Source organism: Neofelis nebulosa, chromosome 1 (assembly GCF_028018385.1).
Source record: "Neofelis nebulosa isolate mNeoNeb1 chromosome 1, mNeoNeb1.pri, whole genome shotgun sequence".
In the NCBI taxonomy this organism is placed as follows: Eukaryota; Metazoa; Chordata; class Mammalia; order Carnivora; family Felidae; genus Neofelis; species Neofelis nebulosa.
In genome coordinates, this window is record NC_080782.1 from 235,641,194 (window position 1) to 235,646,749 (window position 5,556).

The following is a 5,556-nucleotide window of genomic DNA, read 5'->3' on the forward strand; positions in this document are numbered from 1 at the left end:
CCAACCTGAACAGCCCCGTGAGCCAGGAAGCCTGGGAAGTCCCAAAGCTACAGGTGCCATCCACTTGCCATGATACATTCTTTTTTTTAAGTATTTATTTATTTAGAGAGAGAAAGAGAGCGTGCACAGGAGGGGCAGAGGCAGAGAGAGAGAGAGAGAGAGGGAGGGAGGGAGGGAGAGAATCCCGAGCAGGCTCCTCACTGTCAGTGCAGCGACCAAGGTAGGGCTCAAACCCACAAACTGTGAGAACATGAACTGAGCTGAAACCAAGAGTTGGAGGCTTAACCGACTCAGCCACCCAGGCACCCCACCCCATGATATATTCTTGGAAGCACGGGACTCTCCTGTCCAGATGTGATCACAGCTCAAATTTTGACCTAAGTGGGTTAATCTGATAACCTGAAATCAGGTTAATCTTGCCTGCCCCATAAAATAGTGTAGAAAACTATCCCACTTCCCTTTCCCCTTCATGGTGGCTTATAATATACTTGCTATGGTTACTAGGTAGCTAGCACTTGTTATATAGTGAACTCATAATTGGTATACGTTTATAAGACAGCTTCTTGCATTTGTGAATACCCAGTGCAGGAAGGTGTGGATGGTTAGACATTCACCAAAATCAAAAGTGGATGCAGGGCGCCTGGGTGGCTCAGTCGGGTAAGTGTCTGACTTTGGCTCAGGTCATGATCTCACAGTCCATGCGTTCGAGCCCCACGTTGGGCTCTGTGCTGACAGCTCAGAGCCTGGATCCTGCTTCTGATTCTGTGTCTCCCTCTCTCTCTGTCCCCCCTTCCCTCTCTCTCTCTCTCTCTCTCTCTCTCTCTCTCTCTCTCTCTCAAAAATAAACATTTATATATTTTTTTAAAAAGTGGACAAAGTGGCAAAAGATAAAAACCAGAGGCACGGGGATATAATTCGTAATTCCTAACCCACAACTTCTCCAGATAAGGAACTATACGGGGCCTGGAAGCTGAACTTCAACTTTATCTTAAAACACATCTGTTTTCAGCAGACCCATAGCGCTTGTGGCACCTGTGAGACATTCTTCTGCTAAAATGAGCTGTCTTTCCCTCACTGGCAAGCCCGCTCCAGGCGAACAGACAGGTGCACAAGGGTTATGCTGGTCCCACTGCAGAGGAGCAGAAACGGCTGCCTGTTAATATCAACCTTTTCTGTCCAAGGTCAAAGTCCCTCAGCCTCAGGCTCTGCTGGAACGCTTGCAGGTCTCAGCACCAGGACGCTGGCAGGAAGGACTCTGTGGGTCTCTGGTGACGGCTCAGGGAGGGAACCTCGGCTGGATCACGACTGGGGGCCACCTCGCCAGTTGCCCAGCAGGCTGGGTGGTCCTTCAGACCAACACACTGTGAGTGAGTGGGAGGGCTGCAGACGACCAGCACCTGATCCGGGAAGGGAGTGAATTTTAGTAAGGCATCATCTGCCGGTCTGTGGGGCAAACGGCCGGCAGAGCAGCTCTTGAGAGTCACAGAAGCCAACTGCTCAGGAGACAGAGAAAGGCTGGAAGGAGGAGGAAAAGGGGCAAAAAGTTGAATTCGATGAGCTTGGGACACACCCTCCCCCCCCCCCCCCCCCGATAAAGATGAAGCTTTGTTACCAGCACACCCTCCCACACAGTGCTGTCCTGTTCAGGAACAGAGAGGAGACCACATGTGAAAGACGGCCTTTTATAGGTCTGTCTTTTCTGCCATTTCTTCTTCTCTTTGATCACCCTTAGAAATGGTAATCACTTAAATAGATGGTTTGAAATTATAAATCAAACAACAAAACGCTAGCACCATCCCCTAGCATGAGATATTACTATGTACCTGTTTAATTCATACATGTTTAGCTGAAGTCACTTTGTATAGAAGAGTTTTATTCCCATTTTTCAGTTCATATCACATTAAATTTTTCCATGTTACCATGATCTTCAGAATCACTTTTAATGATTTTATAATTCATCCAGGAGATGGATCCCACTCTCTTGGCTTTTAAGAAGTTTCCAATTTTCACTGTTACAAATAATCCCACAACAAACATCCTGTGCATAGATGGGTTTCCTTTTTGCACTGGCTCCTTAGGACAAAGTCCCAGAAGTGGGACGCCGAATCACCAGACAGTCACACGCTGATTGATCTGGGGATCGCCTGTCAAATTGCTCTCCAAGAGTTTTACACGAACTAACCATGCAACCGAAAATGTGCAAGAGTTTATCTTTGCCAGCCCAAGTACTGTTTTCATTGATTTTTTTTTTTCAAGTTCAGTACCTAAAAATAGAAGCTTCTCTCTGGTTGCACATATTTAGTTCTACTTGAGATCGACCTATTTCCACACATTTACCAGCTCGACTTCTTCCAAATTGTCTATTCATATTTTTTTTGCCATTTATCTACCATGTATCAACTTGAATATGCTCTTTACATAAAAGACATATTAATACTTGATCACACTGGCTGCAGATATGTTCTCCACTCTGGCTACATTCTGTTTTCACCTGAGATTATTTTAGGTACTCAAGTCCCATGATCACTCCTAGTCCTGGAAAGTCATCTGTCGTCCAGGGGGTTCATAAATACTACATTCTATTTTCTTCCAGCTTTTCTACTGTTGGATTGTATTGTGTTGGATTGTATTGTTGTTCTTTATTATTTAATCATATGGAATTTGGGTACATTCTATCAGGTGCCACCCTAAATATTTTGCAAATTTCAAACCAGCTATGTCAACAACACTGTTGAATAATCCAGTTCAGATTGATTTGTCAGATTGATTTGTGATATGCCCTTTCATACACACACATTAAAATCATGTATGGGCTGAGGAGGGTGTGTGTGTGTGTTTGTGTGTTGGCATCTACTTCTGATGAAGTTGTTTTGTAAATATCAGCCTCTCTCTCCTATGTCAAGGATAAAAATAAAAAGAGTTTTCTTTCCCACATACTTGGGAAGCTGGGTGTGTTGCGGGGGAAGAGGGTTGCAGCAAAACTCTAAGCCAGAGAACCTATGGGGAGTTCTCTGGGAATCTCTGGGAACTGGGTCAGGGAAAACCAGGCATAGGCGTTCCAAGTGGCCACCCCTCCATTCAAGCCACGAGAGCAGTTCCCTTCCACACACGCACTCCTCGGGTCACTAAACAGGGAGAATATTTGCCTTCTAAGTTTCCCCTGATCTTTCCATACATTGGTAAGTGCTGAGTGTCTACTATGTGCCAGGTACTCCTCTAGGTTCAGCAAAAAGAAAAAGAAAAAAAAAACAAAACAATGCATGAAGAAAAGATCCAAGACTCCTGATTTGTGAAGAGTATTCCCAAAGATGTTATTTTGGCCTTAATGCAATCGCAGACACTGCCTGCTGACTGCCTACTAAGTGCCAGGCATTTTAAAATGTATTAATATATGCAGAGATCTCCTTTAATCTTGAAAGCAACCCTTGGGGTGACTGTTGTCACCATTTTAGAGTAAAAGAAACCGAGGCTTAGAAGAGCCAAATGCTTACACAGAGCTAATAAGCGACAGAAGTACACCCGCACCAGGCCTGTCTGGCCTCACAGCCCCCCCCCCCCCCCCCCACATGCAGAACAGTCATTGTGTGGGGCTCTCTGTGGGTGGACAGGCTACCTGCATGAATTCTCTAACACAAGTCTGGCAATCATTTCTTCAATAGGCAATTAATCTACAGAATCTCACATGCACATTCTTAAAGTACAAATGCACCCCACCCCCCCCCCCCGCCCCATATTACTTTCCATTCTATGTAGCATCCTAACCCCAGGGACCACTTGCTCTGTTTATGCTGTGGCACCGAGAAAACGTCCCCCACCCCATCCCCCGTGAGGGCGGACAGAGACACTCTCCAGCTAAGAGCACCACCCTCGACTGGCCCTGGCCCTGAGCAGCAGAGCTTCAACTCTGTCTGCCGGAGGCTCTCGGAGACTGATAAGACTCTTCAATAGACTGTTTACCTGATAAGAACAGTACCCGTTACTGATGGAACTAGCAAGGGACAGTATGCCTGCCGCAGACAGGAGGACGGCTATGACCCGGGCCACGCTTCGGCTGTCCAGCAGAGCCACGGCCAACACCAAACGTGACACGCACGGCCTGGGTCACTGACACACCTCCCCCCACTGTGTGTAACAACAATGTCTGGCAAGACTGAGCTTGTACGGGATGAGATTTCACAGGTGCACCAAGAAGGTTTCTCCTAAGGCAGCACAAGAACAGTCTGTCCTAATTCCTCCTGCATCCACACACACACACACACACACACACACACACACACACACACACAGACACGGAGCAGGGGGGAGGGGGCCGTCGACCCCAACAGCAACCTAGGGCCACAGGGACCAGCCAAGCACACGCCCCATTTTATGCCGAAACGGGCAGCCCATGGCAATGTTTCCCTAAGGTGGTCTCTCCTGCTTGCTTTCTCCTTGGGACTGAAGGCAGCACAGCCCAGGCAGAGTCAAGGGTCCCACGCTCTCACAATCACCCTCCTTTCTCCACTGCTTTCATGTGGGGCGTCTCAAAGTGTCAAGACCTACATCCCTATTCCAAACCTCTCCTTCTCGCCTCTCAGCTCAAGAGCTGGCACATAAATCCTCAGGCGTTCCCCGCTCTCCTCTTTTCAGATGCTATCCTTTTAGGAGGAAGCGAATCAAATTCCCCGATGCCTGTGAAAAGCTGGCAAAGGGACGGCTGCAAGGAATGCTGACTCATTTCTCCTCCAAGAGAAAAACGAGGTGTTCGCTTGTTTTCACGGCAAGTGAAAATAGTTATCTGGAGAGCAGAAACAACAGTATTTGGTTATGGGAGGAGGGCCCTCAATAAAACCTAGAAGTATTATTTTGATGGTGTCTCCAGATGGAAGCTTTCCTTGCGGATGGCAGGAGCCCTAAACCCATCCTGTCAAAGATCTGCATCGCTTTGTCTAAGTGATCACAGCTCAGTGCCAGTTAAATCCCGCCGCCTGCCTCTGCCTCCCCCACCCCCTCCCCCCAGGCTCAAGGTTTTGCAACACGACTAGGCAGAATGGAGTTCGTTGATCAGCAAGATTAATTCTGAAACAAAACCCTGAAGTCTGCCTCTTACGGAGCTTCAGGGGAAACGTGTTACAAGAAAGGATTCTGCCCTCTCTCCCCACCTGATCAGCGGGCTGCTCCCACGAGCCCTGACCATCCCACAGGAACGTTTCTCCTGAAGCAACATGCACGTTGCCCACACTCGATCTTTTCTGTACGTATGCTGCTGATCTGTGAAACTCCTTAGGTAAACGCAGTCTCCCTTACATCGGTTACAGGATGATTTACCCCCTGCCTTTCCAAATTGAGTGTGTTTTCTGAAAACGAAATTTGACTCCAGGACTTAAGTCTAACAGTAGCTACTTGTACTCCGCATTACGTTTGAGTCTTGCTAACGCATAAAAGCCTTAATTACTATAGTTCAGAAAGTTGGCAGACATCCATACACATCGGGCCTGCGGAAGCCAGCATATGCCTAATGAACACCAAGTCCTAGAAAGCAAAACACCACCCCGACGGGCCCGGCTTACAAATGGG